The 21,396-nt window shown below is 33.4% G+C and overlaps 1 long non-coding RNA gene across 1 annotated transcript; it reads right to left on the minus strand.

Moving 5' to 3' along the window:
- Positions 1 to 2,637: 2,637 nt before the first annotated feature.
- LOC116597890 lies at positions 2,638 to 18,381 on the minus strand. Its single transcript, XR_004288832.1, has 5 exons — positions 18,247 to 18,381; positions 17,170 to 17,209; positions 15,487 to 15,579; positions 10,962 to 11,056; positions 2,638 to 2,968 (listed from the first exon to the last, which is right to left on the minus strand). It is a non-coding gene; the product is annotated as an uncharacterized LOC116597890 (long non-coding RNA).
- Positions 18,382 to 21,396: the final 3,015 nt, after the last annotated feature.

Here is a 21,396-nt window from a genome sequence, read left to right on the forward strand (position 1 = left end):
AAAAAGAAGCAAATAATATAAAGACTCAGAGACTAGTTTTAGAAAATAAAACAAAAATATTTTCTGAAGTAGAATAGGAACATGATTGTTTTATGCTTTACTTAATTAAATATTTTGATAGTGGTTTATTTCTGAAATTTTCAATGTTTTGCCATGTGAAGATTTCTTGTATCAAAGTTGTCATTTTGATGGAAAAAATAGATCTAATTCATTCCTGTCCATTGTATTTTTTATACCACGTTTTGATATCTTGTTGAAAAATAATATATATTTTATCATTATTCACAGATATCTTCTAGTCTCTGTTAGAGTAAAAATATGGATTTTTTCTTCATATTTAACTAAACTCAACATTAAACGCATACTTTTTTGAGTCCTGAACTTCTATTTTTTAATATGGCAGAGAAAATGTGTAAATGTGTAGAAACCCCTTCCATATAGTTCCATTAAAACATCAGATTAAAAGAAATTGTGTGAGTTGGGGCATCTCTGGATGGCTCAGTTGGTTGAACATCGGCCTTCAGTTTGGGTCATGATCTCAGTATCCTGGGTTTGAGCCCCATGTTGGGCTCCCTGCTCGGTGGGGAGCTTGCTTCTTCCTCTTCCTCTGTCCCTCTCTCCTTTGTGTTCCCTCTCTCTTTCTCTCTCAGATAGGTAAGTAAACTCTTTAAAAATAAATAAATACAAATTTTTAAAAAAGAAACTGTGTGTGTATGTGTGTGTTTGTGTTCGTATATAGGTAGGAAATTAAGGTTATTTGTTACAGGCCAAAAATAATGAAGAAGGTGCACATCATGAGCAAAAATAAACACTGATGCCACAGTTTGCCATGGAAACATAATAATCTTTACTGGCTTTGGGCAAGAGTGGCTTGGATCACTAGTTTAGATAATAATGGAAAAGAGACAAAGAGTTTTTAAGACACATTAAACCATGAATTAACAACAACAACAAAAAACCCATCTAACAGAAGAAGAAGAATTAAGAAGACAGCTAGAGAGAGGCATTATTCAAAATAATATCTGGTGAGAATTTTCTTGAATTAATACAATAATCATTCTTGGGCTCAGGAAGCCAATTCAACCATGAGTTGTAAAAACATGGAGAAATCTGCACCTGTATAAACCACTGAAAAACTGAAGAATAGCAATGAAGAAAAAAAAAATATTAAAAGCGGCCAGAGGAGAAAAATGTAGACAAACTAAAAATAAGTAACAAGAACAAGAGTTAACTTTTTTAAGAGTAAAAATGGAAGCAAGAACAAAAATTGATTTTATTTTCAAAATAATAAAGTGGTTAAAAAACTGTTTATCAGAATTTTATGCTCAGTGTTATGGGTTGAATTGTGTCCCCTAAAAAGACATCTTGAAGTCCTAAAACTTAGTACTTCAGGATGTGACTTTTTTTGGAAATAGGGTCATTGCACATTTAATTATTTAAGTTAAAATGAGGTCATACTGGAGTTAGATGGGCCCTTAACCTGATAAGACTGGTGTCTTTAAAAGAGGAAAAGAGAGAGACAAAGACACACAGGAGAGAAAGTCATGAGGCAGTGGAGGTAGATTTAAGTCCTGTAGCTGCAAAACAAGGAATGCCAAGAATTGTGGGTAAACCACCAGAAGCTAGAAAAAGCAAGTACACATTGTCTTTTAAGGATTTTGGAGGGAACATTGCCTTACTGACACTTTAATTTCAGACTTGAGACACCAAACTGTGAAACAATCAATGTGTGCTGTTTTAAGTCACCTAGTTTGTGGTAGTTTGTTATAGCAGCCTTGGGTAACTAATTTACTCAGGTAAACTGCATTTTAGGGATTTGTGGACAAATATCTTAAAAATAATAAAGAAGATTACTTTCGAAGGGATGTGAAAGAAGTAGCAGGGCAGGAGCCAAGAATTTGGTAAATTTTATGTCTCTGAAAAAAATTGACTACATGAAACAACACCAATGTCAAAAACAAAAACACCAATGTTACTTACTTTCCATAGATAAAAAGAAAGATAAAATATTGGATCACAATAATACAGAATCCAATAAGGGTGTTTTTAATTGAAGAATAATTCTAAAGTACCTATACTATTTGAGAAGAGGTTAAAAAATATTAGCCCTAGATTTTGTTTAGTTGAATTCATATGTTGTTGAGATTTTCTAGGAAAAGAAAACTATAATTTCCAAAATAATAAGAAAAATATATAATGAGATAGAGATGAGAGGAATATCAACCAATCCAAAAGTGGATTAAAAAGAAAACCAATAGGGCGCCTGGGTGGCTCAGTGGGTTAAGCTGCTGCCTTCGGCTCAGGTCATGATCTCAGGGTCCTGGGATCTAGTCCTGCATCTGGCTCTCTGCTCAGCAGGGAGCCTGCTTCCTCCTCTCTCTCTCTGCCTGCCTCTCTGCCTGCTTGTGATCTCTCTCTGTCAAATAAATAAATAAAATCTTAAAAAAAAAAAAAAAAAGAAAACCAATAAAAGTAGTAACATTTAAAATTGTAGACAGTTCTAAACAAAATATAAATCTAAGTAATTTGTAACTACATCAATTTTAAAAAAAGGTTTATCAGGTAGTTTTTTTTAAGGTTTTAAACAGTTTATGTTAAAGTAAAAACACAAAAATACTAAAGGTAAAAATATAGGAAATGATATATTTGTTCAATATTAACTATAAGAAAACTGTTATAGCTATATTAGTATCAGATTAAATTCAGCAGGAAGTAAAGGCAATTCTAAACAAGTACATACCCAAAATGAAATTTCAAAAATGGACAAAACTATAAGAAAAAATGAAAATGAATAATTTTGCTATCATATTGGGAAATTTAAATATATTACTCTTATGCACATCACTCTGATATATCCAAAAGACAATAAAAAGTAGTAAGAATTTTAACATCATTTCACTCTTGATGGATTGGTCATATGTCAAACATTGCACCAAAGTCACAGTAGCATCAATCCACAAGAAAATTTCTGAAAATAGAAAATGCAGTAAAGTTAATCAAATATTCAAAGCAAAAGTATGCAATATATCTGGGGTTTATAAAATATATAGAGGTGAGATATATAAAACAAGAAAACAACAAAGAAAGGCTAGATATTTACCCTTAAAATATTAGTCTATTCTACATGGAGTATTATAATATTGTACATAGACTGTGGTAAGTTTAAGATGTGTATTATACCTCTAGAGCAATTATTAACAAGCTAAAACAAAAAGTAAACCTTATAAGCCAACAGGGTAAATAAAATGAAATCATTAAAAAATGCTCAATAGTTCAAAATAAGGGAAAAAGAAAAAAATAGAAACAAAGTAAAGATAAGTCAACTAGAAAACAAATAGTAACAGAAGCTTTGAATGTAAACATATTAATAATTGCATTAATCCAAGCATTGTATTAGAGATTATAACGGTAGAGCAAATGAAGAACCAATCATATACTATTTATAATACATGGTTTTTAATCATAAAACACAGGTACATTAAATGAAATAGAATAAAAACATGTACTGTTCAACCTCTGACTACATGAAAGGTGAAGTGACTATATTAATATCATGTAGGTAAGACTTCAGGATGAGGACTAGTACCAGAGACAAGAAGATTGATCAGAATGATAAATGTGTGTGGTTATCTGGTAACAGAGCTTCACAATAAATGTGCAACAACTGATATAAATGAAAGAAGAAACGGAAACAATTCTATTTGGAGATATTGATACTTTTGTCTCAAAAATTACTAGTTTATGGGTTCTTGGCTGGCTTAGTGAGTAGATTGTGCAATTCTTAATCTCAGGATTGTGGGTTTGAGTTCCATGTTGGGTGTAGAGATTACTTAAAAATAAAATAAAATAAAATAAAATAAAATAAAATAAAATAAAATAAAAAGAAATTAATGGTTTAAGTAGAAAAAACAGTAAAAATAAACATGCAAATAATATTAAAAACCAACTTCACTTAATTAACATTTAAAGGACACTGCCATTTCCACCATCAAAACCAAAATACAGAGGGGCACCTAAGTGGTTCAGTCAGTTGAGCATTGGACTCGATTGTTCATGATTTCAGGGTCCTGAGATCAAACCACTGAGATGGAGACTCACACTCAGGGTGGAGTCTGCTTGAGGTAATGTCTCTCTGTCCCTTTCCCTACACTCATGCTTTTTCTCTATCTCTCAAAAAATAAATAAAATAAATCTTAAAAAAAGAAAAAAAAACAAAATGCATATTCTTTCCAGGTACACATGGAACATTCACTAAGATAATGTATATGGTAGGCCAATAAATTTAATGACATTTGTATTATTTACACTAAGAATATAGAGACTATATGCTTTCCTTTAAGACTGAAATAGGCAAAAATGACTCATCTTACTACTTGTATTAATTAAAATACTGGAAGCCTTACCTTGCATATTAATACAAGAAAAAGAAATGAAATACTTACGTAGTGAGCCTGGAGAAATAATACTGTATTTCCTTGGAGAAAGTATATTCTTGTACATATCCTAGGAATCTACAAACTACCACTAGAACTAATAATTTCTAAGATAATGGGAAGTAAGGTCGATATACAAAAAAAAATCAATGCATTTCTATAATTTAGCAATGAATAATCAGAAAAATAAAATTTAAAACTAATTAAAGTCTCAAAAAATTTTTAAAAATGGATAAATTTAACAAAATATGTGAAAAAAATGTATCCCAAAGCTATTAAGTAATTAAATGTTCCATGCTTTGGAAGAATAATTGTTAAGATGCCAGTTCTCCAGATTGTTCTATCAACTTAATGTAAACCAAATAAAAATTTCAACAGGCATTGTGTGTGTGTGTGTGTGTGTGTGTGTGTGTGTGTAATTTGAAAAGCTGGTTCTGAAGGTAAAGGATATGGAATAGCCAAACCAACCTTGAAAAGATGAACAATGTTAGGGGGACAGATACAACCTGATTTAACATCTCTCTAAAAATATAAGATAATCATGATAACATGATGTTGATAATGGAGATTCATCAATCTAACAGAATATCTGTAGGGTTGATTGATTTCTGACAATGGTGTCAAGGTAATTCAATGGGGAAAACACTCTTTTCAAAAGATGTGCTGGAAAACCTGGATATCCGAATGGAAAAAAAAAAAAAAAAGAGGTACGTCTTAACTTTTTTGTTTAACCACATGTGGAAAAATTAATCCAAAACAGATCACAGAACTAAATGGAAAAGATTAAATTATAAAACTCTGCTAGAAAACATAAGAAAAAAAATTCTTCATAGCCTTAGGGCAAGCAAATATGTATTTGATAGGAAAAATTCATTAATCATTAAATAAAAATGATAATTGGACTTAGAGAAAATAAAATATGCTGTTCCCCAAAAAAGCATTGCTAAGAAAAGAAAAAGAAAAATTATTGCCTAGAGAAAAATTTTCACAATGTATATGTATCTGACAAAATTTTATACTCAGAGTTAAAGAGACAAAGAATGCTTAGAAGGATGAAGTATGAGAAATAACACTTCACAAAAGAAGAAATACAAATGGCCAGTAAGCATATGGCAATATGACCAAGATCATTAGTCACCAAAGAATTACAAATCTGAACAAAATAAAAATCTCTGCATACCCAAAGGAATACCAAAGACAAACAAGCAAATACAACAAAAAATGAAACCTGAAAATCAAGCATAGTGAAAATTTAGAGCAACCAGAAATCTTATACATTTCTGAGGGAAGTTCATCTATTTTGGAGAATAGTTTGCCAAAATCTTATAAAATTAAAACAACACTTTTCATATGACCTACCCACTTCTGGGTATTTAGCTAACATAAATGAAAACATATGTATACACACACACACACACACACACACACACACACAACTTCTAAATGAATATGCAAAGAAACTTTAGGGGTGCCTGGGTGGCTCAGCTGGTTAAGCGTCTGACTCTCCATTTCAACACAGGTCATGATCTCAGGATCCTGAAATGGACCCCTATATTGGGCTCCCTGCTCAGCAGAGAGTCGTCTTCTCTCTCTGCCCCTCCCCCCACTTGTACATGTGCTCTCTTTGTCTCTCAAATAAATAAATTCCTTCCCCCAAAAAAAGAAAAAAGAAAGAAACTTTATTCATAATATTCAAAAACTACAGCCTAAAGTTTTATGAGCAGATAAATGAATAAATAAGCTGGTAAATTCATATGGTGGAAGACCATGGAATTAATTGGAACTCAGGGATAAGAGAGGGGTGACTACTGATACATAATGCAACATGGATGGATCTCAAAATCACTATGCTGAGTGAAATTAGCTAAACACTAAAAAATACATACTGTATGATACCACTGATGAAAAAATATAAATGAAGCAAAGTAATATGGTGACATAAAGAAGATCAGTGGTTTCTTGAAGTTGACTAGGAAAAAGGGATTGACTAGTTTGGGACACAAAGAAAATATCCTATATTAATTGTAGTGGTTACACATGTGCACATTTTTTTCCATATGCTCATTTTACTTTATGCATATTATATATTAATATAGTTGATTTAAAACATTAAGCATAACAACAAAAAATGTCTCTACAAAAGGTAAGACTAGTATCTTCTGTCGGTTCTGAATAATTTAACAATTGTTCTGATGCTTGGTATCCTTATTTTTTACCAATTTCATTTAGGTGAAATATATATAACACATATAAAGGGGGACCCAATAAATGCTGATTCACTTTTCTCATTCACTCCCCCACTAACTTATAAAAATATTCTAATAATAGAAATTGTGGCTTCTAATTTAAAAAAAAATCTTGCAATGACATGGATAGAACTAGAGGGTATTATGCTAAGCAAAATAAGTCAATCGGAGAAAGACAAGTAACATGATCTCACTGTTATGAGGAATTTGAGAAACAAGACAAAGGATCATAGGGGAACGGAAGGAAAAATGAAACAAGATGAAACCAGAGAGGGAGACAAAGCACGAGAGACTCTTAATCTCGGGAAACAAACTGAGGGTTGCTGGAGGGGAGGGTTTGGGAGGAATGGGGTGGCTGAGGGATGGACCCTGGGGAAGGTATGTGCTATGGTGAATGCTGTGAATTGTGTACGACTGATGAATCCCAGACCTGTACCCCTGAAACAAATAATACATTATAGGTTAATTAAAATAAAAAAAAAAAAGAAATTGTGGCTTCTTTACTTTTGTGATGACTCTCTAATAAATTTTGTAAGTCTTTTATCACAACTCTTCCCTTAGGTTATTAGACCATAGTCTGTGCTATCACCATTAAGAATAGTGTATTTTTCTAATGATGTACTATATGCTGGCTAATTGAACATACTAATAAAAAATAAGCATATTTGTAATCTGTAAATTATATCAGCTAAACAATATTTACACAAGTAGCTAGAACTGGGTTGATTTAAATTTTGATAACCAGGGGCGCCTGGGTGGCTCAGTGGGTTAAGCCTCTGCCTTCGACTCGGGTCATGATCCCAGGGTCCTGAGATGGAGCCCCTCTTCGGGCTCTCTGCTCAGTGGGGAGCCTGCTTCCCCTCCTCTCTCTCTCTCTGCCTGCCTCTCTGCTTACTTGTGATCTCTCTCTCTGTCAGATAAGTAAATAAAATCTTTAAAAAATTAAAAAAAATATTAAAGCAAATTTTGATAACCATATTCTAAGAAGTTTGAATCTAGTCATTTACTGATTTTTAAACTTGCCATTAAATATTTGCTATACACTATGATAAAGTTTCCTGTAGTGAAATAAGGGTGAAAAAGACATGATTACACCATCATGTAACTAACATTTTCAAAAAGCTATTGAAAATACGATGAAGGGAATCAAACAGGAGAATTTTACGGTGAGATAATTATTTGAATGTTTTTCTAGGTAGCAGTTAATTTATTATCTAGTTACTTCTGATTGTTCCTACATTGTTTTCACTTAGTAAAAAGAGTCAACAATTTATTGGTGGGAAAAATTAGCTCAATTTCTGTTTGTTTGTTTCATGAAGAACAAGCAACACACTAGTGTATAGGTTGGTCCCACCATAAATTTAGTATTTATGTGTATGTCTACAACTATTTTCCTAAACATTCATATTAAAAAAGCCACAAAAATAAAATCACATAGATCATTGCATATATCCCCAACTTTCTAATTTCTTAAAGATTAAAATAAGTCTTGTGTGGTTCTACTCAGATCAGATACTAATTCTTAAAACTAGAATGTCTGACTTGTGTCTTCAGCATGAAATCTCTTTTCTTTAACCCACTCAAGTTAGTCAAGTAAAGTCAAAGACTTTTTTTCCCAAATTATCTGGAGAAAATCTGTTTACCCAAAATCAAACTTCTGATCACACCAGATGTTGATAATCCTTATAATCATACCAGATGCTAATTTTCAGTAAGAAATAGATAAACAACAATAATGAAAGTATGCATGATTGTAAAGGGTATTCACTTTACAAAGATTTAGATTTCTAGTTTTAATCTTCGTAAATTTCAACTTTTGAAAAATTGATTCACTTTACCACACTTCAGAAAAAATTCAAAGTTTCTGTATGTGAATGTTAAAAACCTGTGATTTCTCAGATGAGTCCATGTTTACCAGAAGGACTCACCCAGGAAGGCCAGCTGAACATCCAGTGTACTTTCCCCTGACTGTGGTCAGTGAATCAGCAAGTGTTACAGGAGTTCAGGGTGAAATGCCAGGTGCTATTTCAACAGTCCTTCTTTCACAACATCTAGGGTGGGGTCACTCTGTTAGGCTCTGATAAGGTTACTGGAACTCAGTTCCTAGGGTAGTCAAGTTAACATCCTCCACACTCAGGCTCTCTGAATGTAGAAGGTAGTCACAGAGACCTGGTTCCCTTTTTTGGGCAAAAGGCTACTCAACCACAAACTGCTTATTAAACTCTGTCTGGAAAATATTATTCACTGAAATTATGTCTCAATAGCATAAAGCTTAATTTTGTAATTAACCAAACCATCTGGCATTGCAAGACTCTCTTAAGGCCATCCAAATGAAAGAACTTTTACTTGTAGAACCTTGCACAGAGTGATGTTTTTTGTAATGATTGAGAAGGAAATGGTATGAATTTTAAATTATGGCTGCAAGTAGATTGTCAACTTTTTTCTGCTTTTGATAACTTACCCAACTCAGAACAAACCAAGTTCCTAAAGAAAACTGTCTACATCTTTCAGTGAATAGATTATTGCCCTTCCCATAAAATGTTTAGCTTCCTACCTTATAAAATAAAATTCATCTGAACATGGATGTTGTTGCAGCAAAGACTTGCCCATCTGTGTTTTCAGGGTGTGTGAATAATAGCAACATTTCCTTGAAAATGGATGGATAAATACTAAACACAGAACAATTAGTATTAACTGGTTATATAATTTATTCTTCCTTTTAGATTTCAAGGTTTTCTGTCTTGATGCATTTAGAACAAATGCAAATGCAGAGATCAAAGAATCAGGTATCTAGAAGGGATAAAACACTGTCAGTTGGGGATGCTTGAATCAGATTTGTATTAGTTGTGGATCTTTAATCACTATTATGTCACGTATTTTAACCTGACACCACCCAAAGTGCTCTGACCCAAAAGCTCTGACAGGGTCTAAAAGACAATTTTTCAAGTTTCATGTTTTTATTTTTGCATGTGCATTTTTAAAAGTATTAAAAATTTAGAATTTTAAAAATTAAATTCTACATCTCTATCTGTACAATTATATCTACCCAAAAGAAGACACAGAAATGGAAAATTATTCAATTTATACAACTCTTTCCACATCTTACCATTTTATATCATTAAATTTTGGCACAACAGAGTCCATAGGAAAGAAGGGAGGAAGGAAGAAGGAAGGAAGGAATTAAGGAAGGAGGGAGGGAAAGTTTTAATTAATACTTGAGTAGAACTTTCATTGTCAACCAGGAGATTTGGTCCTAGTTACCTATAACACCCTAAACTTAATATTGCAATGCCACTTGCATTTACATGGATCCTCTACTCCAGTGACGTGAATGGACAGAAATGCAGTTGTAGACACTGAAAAAGTTGGTTTTTATGGATCAGGTATTTTCTGATGACATTAGTCTAGGTCTGCCACCTTGCAAATGTTTGGTCCCAAGAAAGTGGTGATGTCATTATGTCAACACCAGCACATCTCAGTGTTGTTATATTGAATCAACCAACTGTGGCCCCATATTGGTCTGTTTTCTATTCTGGCCTAACACCAGTTTGAAAATTCTTTTTGAATAATTAATGTCTTCAATATACACTCATATCTATTGTTGCTAAAACATAGCTGTTGAAAAAAACTCCAAAATTGATTTCTCATGCTGTGTTTTTAGTTTTTAAATTTTTTTTTTCATGAAATCTGTTTGCCTCTGTGAAGTACATCTATAATGGTATACCTTAAGTTTGGAACTTAGTTTTAAGTAGCAAATAAAGATCTTATGAACTTGAGCTAGATTGTCAAATTCTTTGGCTTTGAAGATCACTAAATTATTTTCCTAAAACAGAAATAATCAGTCAACAAAAGAGAAGTGATAATTCTACTCAGTAATATTAAAACACACAAGGAACAGATTAAAATTGAAAGGAGTTATTAGGTATCTCAAAAGTACATATTTAAGACTTTCATTAGTAATAATTATAATGAAAATTAGCAATCCAATTCTTATGAAAAAGTTTCTAGCTATTATTGGTTATCTGAGAGAATTATTTTTTTAAGATTTTATTTATTTATTTATCTGTCAGAGAGAGAGAGAGAGAGAGACAGAGAGCACAAGCAGGCAGAGGCAGGGAGAGAAGCAGGCTCCCCACTGAGCAAGGAGCCCTATGTGGGACTCAATTCCAGGACCCTGGGATCATGACATGAGCTGAAGACAGCGGCTTAACCAACTGAGGCACACAGGTGTCCCGAAAATTATTTTTAAAAAAATAAAAATCTTCCCAATTCCCCACCTTACCTCCAGTTCCTTCAGAACTAATCCTTAATAAAAAATATGATGAACAAAGTAGTAATCCATTATGACCTTATGTTAATTATTCTCAAATAGGCGATCTGTTACAAGGGGGAGAAAAGACATTTTTGCATATTTAAGTGCTTATTTTGTTACTGTACAATATTGCCAAATTGCCCAGATTAAACAATTTTCCCTTATGTTTTTAACTATGTTTTAAACTCTTGTAAATAAAGTTACAAATCTGTGAGAAGAGAAAGAAATTCTATCCATTTGCAATGGCGTAAATAAAATTTTTGAAGAAAATAAAGACAAACAATTAAATGGAGAGACTAAAATTATTGTTTAAAAATATCTCTTCTTATTATTGGACTATATATGCTGTAATTAGCAGCAGCCCTTATGTTTGTAAAATTTGTACAGATTGGGCTGGTTATATGCTACTGAGTCATCCAGTTTGGGAATTCACCAGTAACAGATCACTACAGTTCAACCCCCTTGCTCTACCTCCACACATATTTTCGAGTAGCTACAATCAGAACAAAAAAATAAATATTATAGAGTTTTGGGTTTGTTTAAGGTTTAAATACCACTAGCAACCCAGGTCTAAAGTTGTGTATTATATCCCTTAATGCTTTCAAATTTTTCTGGTTCTTATGATTATAATATCCTGTCAAAAATGGATAGGATGTAAATCAAATTAAGTTTATCAAACAGAATTTTCAGATTATTCAAACCAATTATCAGGGCTCCCCTTCAAAACCCACCAATGACTTTATTATTTAATGCACTGTGAAGAGATATTTTACATTGGCCTTCTATGACATTGACTTCGGTAAAAGTTATCAGCTAGCAAAAGTGTTGTCTGTCTTAGGATTTAAAGCCCTATTGATTAATTTCAGAAAGGAACTGTCAAAGAATTTTCTAAAGCTGGATCTTTTGTTGCTTAATTTTCATAAATTTATCTCTAATAAAACAAAGCCTGAGTTTTTGTACTTAGTTTCCAAAATAAAGCCAATGAAAATTAATTCAATAATTTAGTATTTATTCAGACCTTCTCTGAATATTTAAACATTTACACTCAGAGATAATAAACAAATTTATTTTGGAATTAAAGAAATTTAACATAAATAAAGAAATTGTGGGAATTACAATGGTTAATTTTTTGTTTATTGTAGATAATTCCTTGACTATAATATTCAACTGCTTCAATTGTGTTTGTAAAAACATATTTTCAGAGTTTTTAAAAAGGTAACATTCTTGTTCTGAATACTTTTTGTTTCTGAGACCTTCCTTACTAGAAAGATAGGCTGACGGGAGATTAAAGGGAAACCCAGACTATTTCATACAGACAAGTTATGAGACTCTCTCTTGACAAGGGTCACTCTGATGATTTTAAACAACCTACTTAAGTAAGGTATATTATTGAATACAGCTAAATTTATACCTTCCAATGTTTTAGTGTCACCAGGACCAAACCATGAGAATTTACTTATTAGTAAGAAAAGTCAATGTAGTGTCTTAAAATAAGTGGAGTGGGCCTCATTCTCTCTAATCAAAGTTTTTGTTTTTGTTTTTTTGATATCCGGGACATGACTCTGAAATGTCAAACTTTCTACTCTACTTTATGAGCCTGTGTCAATTTGCACTGGTGATATTTCATTATAGATTCCATTTCCAAAACAATATTTTTTATTTTCCCAGAGGGATTTTTACATTGATACTTATGAATCAGGCACCAATGATCTCATGTTTGTGGGTCTGTCAGTATGAGGCTCAATCTGTGATACATACACAGTCTGCACATTCTGTAGTCAACTAGAACTGGTCTCAGTTTTCTCATCAGTGAAATGGGTGATCCTTAATTCTACTGAGACCTGTAATTGAAAAGGAAATTTAACCTAGCTTTATTATAGTTCCCACATGATAGGAAGAAATAGATATGGAACAGGCAACTATATATGTTAATTTTATTATTTTTCTTATTTCTCTTACACCAGCAACTCATAAGCAAAGTAGCGAAAAGCAGAATTCTAATTTGACTACATAAATTAATGTGGGTTTGCCCTCAGGTGGTAAATTCCAGTTCTAACAGCTCCACCCAGTTTGCAAATATGGCTAAGAAACTTACTTCTTTTTTCCCCCTACTTGTTCTGTTCTCTCCATCCATCCCTCATACCACCTTTCCCAAATTAACACCTCCTACCCCAACCCCAAACATTCTGGCTCCTCTTGATAGCTTATAAACTCTGTATCAAACACCTGTGTGCAATTTGTTCCAACAGAAAACACGATTTCTCTTCAGAAGCAAATAAAGCATATGGCATTTGATTCTCTAAGCACACTCTCAAATATTTTAAGCAACTTCTTGATTTTCATAATTCCGGCTTCTGAAGTGCTTCCTTTTTTTTACCTCAATTTCAAAATTACTAGGTATCATATGATTATTGTAAAGCTGTGCATTTTGCAAATCAACCTCAATTATTATTAGCCTTTGCTTTTTCAGCAGGAGAAATAAATTCCCCACAGTGGCCATTCATTTGCCTCTCAGCATGATCTTGTCCCTAAAGAAACTTGAATCTGAATCTACTTCCTCTTTTCTGGTTGGAAAACAAATGTTTGATTTGGGGCAAACATATATGTGGGTTTTATGCACAAATACAGGTAATAGCATGTCCCTGGCACCACTTTATCCATTAAAGCAATTTCAAATTCCCAGGAATGGGACCCGTTTCACAGGAAAGCAAAGCACTGGGGATTAGTAGGTAAGCAATTTGGAGGAGTTAGGAAATGCAAGTACTCCCAGTAACTGGCTGCACTCTGCCCTCATTCATTCCCTGCAGCTAGAAAGACTTGGGGGAAAGTTGCCAACCCATTAGCATTTCCAGAATTGAACATACTTTCTTGGAAATATTCTCTTCCCAAGATAGTATTATTGGAATGATAACAAGAAATATTGAGCCCAACTTTACTGGCTCACTCCAGGGCCATGGGGAATATGGTGGTTTCATTAGATCTGCTTCTGAGTCCCCTATGACAAAAATCTGAAAGGTGAAACACCTGTAGTTTCTTTTTTTTTTCCCCCTCCTTGACTTTCTCCTGCCAAGGAATCTTTGTACTGGCATTGGTGAAAGCATGCTGAGGGCCCATTATGCCTTCATATCCATATTCTGAAAGTCTCCTCCTACTCAGCTTAGGTCAGAGGTGACAGTCTTGTCACAGGACTCAGGTTGCTATGACTCATAACGAGAAAGAAGAAAAGAGAAAAGAAAGAAAAGAGTATTAGAACATTACATTTAATTGAAAGTATAGTGGCCAGTTATGTAAGAAATAGAATTTAAAAAAAAAAAAAAGACTTCCCTACCCTGGGGTAAGAGTGATTAAATATTTAAATATTTAAGAGTGCTAGCTAATAAGATGGTTTATAACATATCTTTTGTTTTCCCTTCCATGAATAATTTTCATTCACTCCATTCCCCCTATAACGACATTATGACCTTGAGTGGAACCTGCTTTAGATAAGTCATCCTAAAGATAAGTATGTGATCAATCTATGTTTAAAAATCTCTGGCAGAGCATGATTTCACAACAGACTATTTGCATACATTGTGAGAATGTAGGCCAGTAGGTTGTTCCTTTTATTTTTTAGTTCAAAAGAGTACAAGCATATTTCATATTTACAATAGAGAATACAATGTAAGTAGTGTTCCTTTGGAATTGTGCAGTGTTGTGGCCCTCAAATTTTTATTGGTTATTTGTGTTAATCACTTCGGAAAACATTAGTTCAACTCTACAATTGCTGGTGCATCATGCTTGCACTTGTATGAGGAATGTATTCATTTCAAAACCCTCCTCAATAAGAGAAGGTTAAAAAAAAGTGAAACAAATGAATAATACTAGATTTTAATATGCTTGTTAGTAATATTACCGCAGTAGAGAGAAAAAATGATCACTTTGACTCCTTGTTTGTATTTTTGAGATCTTCAAAGAATCATTTGACATGAATTTGGGCAACAAGCCTGTTGATACCACCTGATCTACTAAATTCATTTGAGTCGAGTGCAATGTAGACCACTGCCCAAATGCTAAACCCAGAACTGTCTTTGTCACAATTAATTTTTATTCTTTCTCTCTGTCCCATTGAATTCACAACTAAGGACCATCCGAATAGACTATCGTTGCTCTTTGTAACTGTCTGACAGCACTTACATTAATTCAAATTGGTAAGCAGCTATTTACATTCTTTGGGAGCCCACAATGTAAGATGATGTATCTGATCTTTTGAAAAGCTTTTTTTATGTTTTGTGATATCATTATGACATGATGTTAAACATCATGGGACAGGTCCTACTGCCTATATGTCATTATACCTTTTGCTAAAGCCTGGAACTTCTTTTGTCAGTTGGAAAATTAGCTTGTTTCTCCATAGATTCTCAGCTATATGATGATTTCATTCACAATTCAGATAGGAGTTGACATACCCATTTCTCTGTTTATCCAACATCCCCACCCACCAGTCTATCATCCTTACCTATATCTGTTTATTAGAGTCTGCATCCTGTTTTACTGAAGAAACTAGTCTGGTCCATGTGACAGACTGACTTGTGTTTCTCAGTTTTAGAACCTGGAGACACAGAGAAGAAAAAGTATATTTTGTTCTTTAAAAAAGAAAAAATACAGTAAACACGAGGAAAAGAAATGGAAGACAGGAAATCACACTGTGCACTTGGAGGCTGAAAGTTCATTTAAAGTTGAAGGCAGTCAATATTTCTTAAGTTGTATTTGTTAAGTTCATAGATATAACTAAAATTGCTCAAGCTTGACCAAAACTATTTTTACAGCCCACCTTCCTTCTAGGTGGTACTCATTTCCAAAATCTTATCTTGGTTACTCTAGTCAATGGAGTGACTGGAAATGATTCATCAATAGCCACTCATGCAGGTTTCTTCTGGGAATTCACTTTAATGTGTAAGATAAATATGGCAAAACATGTTATGAGATGGAGCTATTATCTTTTTATCGAACAAAGGTCTAGACATGAACACACAGATTCATGTCTGCTCAGATGATAGGTTTGCTAAAAATGAGGACATAATTCTGTGTCATGGTATTTTAGTATGTTTTTCTAATTCTTCATTGAATAGTAAGGAAAATTTGCACCAGAAGGGAGGTACATACCAAGAATCTGACTCAGGAGGGTCAAGATATTTAAATGAACCAACAACAACAAAAACAAGAAAAACATAAAATAGTAGAAATCTCAAGAAAAATGGTTTTCTTTAGATGATCATGCTATAATCCTACAGGTCATATTTGCAAACAATTTTCTTTGGATGAGTTCCTTCTTACCAGTTGTAAATCTACTTAACATGTGACTTAAATGTATAATGATATCTTTACAGATATTTTTTTTCCTGGACCAGGTTTTTGGTCATATATTAATGTAGTAGTAACTTTAGAATTCAATGGAATAATGGAAATATCAAAAGATAGGATATGTCTTTCCTTGTATATTGACTGGTTAACTGTGGTTAATTGCAGTTATCTTCTTAATGGTCTCTTAATTGTATGGTGTATTTCTTTTGTGTAATAACATGTAGGATCAGGTTCATTAAAAAGTATTTTAGAAATATTTTACTGAGTATTTACTATTTTAAGCATATTAATGTACATTGCTTCTATTGTACTTCATTATACAACAAATAGGTCAAAATTATTGCCCATGAATGTTTAGCCTTAGAGAGACTAAACATTCAAAGCCACACAATTAGGAAATTATACCACAGAATTTAAACTCAGTTGGCACAGATGTTAAGGCCAGTGCTCTCTTCATCACACAGAAAGGAACTTACTAAACATCACAGGCATCATCTTAGGACATAGCCCTGCTTGGCTCCTATAAGATTTGAGACTTACAAATTTTTGTTTTTTTATAACTATCTCACTGTCTATTATAGACTCAATGTTTATGTCTCCCACAAAGTCATATATTGAAGCTCTAAACTCCAGAGTCATGGCATTGAAAGATAGGGCCTTAGGATTAGGGCTAGATGAGATCATCAGAGTGGGCATTTCTAAGGGGATTAGTGCCCTTATAAGGAAGAATACCAAAGAGCTTACTTGCTTTTCTGTTCCCACAAAGAAGAGGACAAGTTAGCACACAGGGAGATGGTGGCTCCCCACAAACCAGAGGAGACTTTGGAAAGAAACCTACCTTGTTGGCACTTGGCTCTTGGGTTTCCCAGGTTCAAAAACTGTGAGAAATAAATTTCCATTGTTTAAACCCCTCAGTCTATGGTATTTTGTTGTCATAGTCTGAGCCACATAAGACACCATCTCATCTGAACCAAACTGACTCCAATCTCATTTTAAGAATTAACATGGAGGAGAGGAGGCTGGTGGAGAGGAAGATCCATTTCCTTCTTCAAGGAAGATATATTCTCTATTAATATAAGAGGCACTACTGCTTGCTCCATATACCAATGACTCTTCTCTTAACCCCATCTTAAGTCCAGGGTTTATTTTTATGATGTTCATATATCCTAAAAAATATTCAGTCAGTAACATTCTTATATCTTTATAAATATTCAAAAAGTAATAAATTGATGACATTTTTATTCCTCCTTACCCTATTCTTGATTTGTAACCAAATATCAAACTCAAATGTCAGAAAATTTCTGAGGTTCTCTTTCCAGATTTTTTCTCCAGCTATTATCAGTTTGAGAAAATAATCACCCATGAACTTATGACATTGATGAAAAATTTAGCAAAAGCCTCAGCTCTCTTCAGAATATCAGAGACAACTTGCACGTAACTATTTCATTCATATGATTTTAACTTTCAAAACAAAAATAGGCGACATTCAAGGTAATTTTTAGGAAATCAGTGATGTTCATTATTTAAAGTAAACTCAACTCTTTTTGGTAACAGGAGTTGAAAAAAATAATAAGCATTTAAAATTCTGCAAATAGAGCCTATATCATCCTTAAAAATCATTTATTTTGATAACAATAGTTTTATAATTATAACCTAATAATCATCTCAAGGCATCCTATCATAAAATCAATAAAGTCAATATTATAAATTCTTAGAAACAAATTTAAAACAAAATTTAAACAAAAAGAAATAAGACCTGGAAACGAAATTCCTGAACAAAGGCACGATAAATAAAGGATATAGGGGATACTTGGATAACAAAGTTGTTTTTACCAGAACAAGCGTCAAGCATGTGAGAAGAAATTCTAACTAAAATGACAGGAAAAACTTTGCTGAGACAGGAGGTAAAACTCACCACTGTCATATTGCTCAACTCTTTCTGGAGTCCTACTTCTGCTTCTCTTTCTCCAATTTATTTAAGGTTTTCAAAGTAAAGGACAGACAATCCACTGATATTTTCCAATTTAGCTAGCAGCTCACTAGACCACTGGAAGCACTTTCAATTGAGTGTGCTTAGCTTCTAAATATGCATCAGATTTATACTGAAGGATCTGTTGTGGCATGGCGATCACATGGAGCAGTGAGATGGCACATTCCAGGTCCCCTGGACATAGTAGTGAACTGCCAGAGCCAACTGGAAAGGCTTGACCACTTTCCTTGCAATGACACATTATTCTCTCATCTTCTATTCAAAATAATCTCTAGTTGTAAGAGTAGTATGTTCAAATATGGAAAGTCAAGAAAAATGCAAAAAAGGAGAAGAGTTACATTCTCTTTTGTATATTAATTTTATTAATTTTGAGTACCGTTTTACTATTAAAGCTGCTCTCCTTTTAAAATGATGTAATTTCTATATCTAAACCCCTCCACTTCCCAATGGTCAATACTTCTTTCATCAGCAAAATAACATCTTCTGGAATAGAAAATAGCATGATCTTTCTTTTCAAAGTTACCTATTTTCCCTTTCCTATATTATAAAGCTACAAACTAATGTCTTATTATATATATAATACACATTTTATTGTTTCCATTAAACTTGAACATACATATGTACACACACACACACACACACACATATATATATAAAGATATATACAGTGCCAGTAAGCTATCTAATAGTGTAAAACTTACATGGATGATTCTTTTCTATCATAAATTCAGAAAGAAGGTTTTTCTTTTTCTAAATATTATTCAATGTATTCATTTGAATATTTTTTTGCTTAGAATGTGGATCAAAACAAAAAATAAATAAAACCATATTCTATAATCATTTAATCATTCAAAATAAAGTAAATTCAGAGACTCTGGAAGAGGCAAGGTCTTCATTTTCAAAGTAGAGATGACTTTGCTGAACTCATTCCACAAACACTAATCATTGTTATTATTATTTTTTTAATGTGAAATAGAATTGTAGATAATCATAGTGGAATAATACTGAGTTACTCCATGAAGAATGTCCCAACTTCTATTAAAAACTTCTTAATGAATGTGCCTGAAGATACTCAGGTGCCACAAACAGAATGCAGGTGTATGGAAGTTGGAACCTATCCTTTAAGGAAACTGTGTGGGACAGGGGGCTGTTGAAGTCCCTAGGGCCAGATGTTTGGAACCACAGGCAGTCTTCCCTTTACCTTAATCTGTCACACAAATATAATTTTTCATTTTGTTTTGTTCTGTTTATGCTGTTATGCTGTTTATGCTGTTTATGTTCTGTCTAAGAAAAGGGTTATAAAATTGTGCTCTTTTTTTTTTTTAAAGATTTTTATTTATTTATTTGACAGAGAGAGAGATCACAAGTAGGCAGAGAGGCAGGCAGAGAGAGAGGGGGAAGCAGGCTTCCTGCTGAGCAGAAAGCCCGAAGTGGGGTTCAACCCCAGGACCCTGAGGTCATGAGCTGAGCTGAAGGCAGAGGGTTCAACCCACTGAACCACTCAGGTGCCCCAATTGTGCTCTTTATTAAGGAAAAAAAAAAAAAAATCTTCCTTACCAGATCTACCTTAGCGGGAAGAAAGTATTAAACCTGTAAGTGTTTGGGAGTCTGCATGAATATTGAAACAACTGTGTCTTTAAAATTCTGAACTTACTTTTTTGTTTACCTAACCTCTTTGACAAATCCACATGATCTACCAAATGGTCTGAAAATTTCATGTAGGCACCATCCTACATGCAGATGGCTTGATCCCTGTTATTTCTCACATGCCTTTACCTACATCAGTTCTATTCCATCAGGTCAGTGTCTCTCGGGTGACTGACTAGTAATTTGACAAACCATTTGTGGTTAAGTGGTTTGATGTGTTAACTTACTTAGATAACATTTGCATTTTAACAAGGGCTATCAATTCTGCTGGATGGTAAGGAGTTCGTATAATGCTTATTTGCATAACCACTGGACAAAATGCCTGGTTCATAGCTGGCACACAATTTTGTTTGTTTGTCTGCTTTTTAATGAATTAATTGATGTCCTCTAACAGATAAAGATAATTGTAACAAAATTGTAAGGTCTTTAGATTCATAAGGACTTATTATGTATCTGTCCCATCCATAAGGTCATCAGTGTTGGTTTAGAACAAGAATATTTTCATGGCAGAAGGAAAGAGAATTTACAGATGTTTGAGAGATAAAGATAAGTAGTTTTAAAACTATCATGTCTAGACTGGACAGTGTGAGGGAAATATTTCTTTGGCATTCTTCTTAAATGATTCCAATTCACAAGAATAAAAATCATGTTAATCTTTTTATTCAGAGCATTTTTGAAGGGTTTGTACTATGTTCAGAACCAGTAAAAGTAAGATATGTCAACTGGTGAAGACATAAGGAATCTTTCCCCTTTTGTTTCTTTGCTATTGTGACACATTTTATTTTGAAATTAAACTTTTCACATTTGGATGGGAACAGAGTATGTTCTTTAAATTCTGGTAAGGAAAACATGCAGGATGGCTTTGGATTAGAGGACATAAGGTATTTCTCTCAGTAGCAAGCCAGTTTTCACGAGGGGGCGGTTTGCTCCCAGCACCCATCTGCATGCGTGTGAACAGACCTTCCACCAGGTGTCCACCCCAAGCACACACAGATGTAGAACAAGGAGAAGGTGTCCCCAGTGGAGAAGAGGAATGGCCCTATGATAAATTACAGAAACGTCATGTTCTGGCTGGAAATTTCACTAAATTAACTGGAAAGGGAAAGCAAATTACACTATGATTCATTATACATAAAGCATCTCTTAAACATAGGTAGAATTTCAAATAAAAATGGACTTGTTAATATTGTAATTATTATATGTCATAGGCATTACCTTTAGCAGTAAAGGATACATCAAGAAGTATAAGGCATAATTTCTGTCTTCGAAGAGTGAGCGATCTAGTTAAGGATAAATATGTTGTATCATGAAAAGAAAGGAAATAGTTGACTGCAATAAGCATTTAAGATATAGTTCAACAGGTGGTGCCATATAATTGTGTATAAACATTTCTCCTTAGGTGGTAGGAATTACTAAATGCTCTTGGAA

The sequence above is a fragment of the Mustela erminea genome, chromosome 8 (genome assembly GCF_009829155.1).
Source record: "Mustela erminea isolate mMusErm1 chromosome 8, mMusErm1.Pri, whole genome shotgun sequence".
In the NCBI taxonomy this organism is placed as follows: domain Eukaryota; kingdom Metazoa; phylum Chordata; class Mammalia; order Carnivora; family Mustelidae; genus Mustela; species Mustela erminea.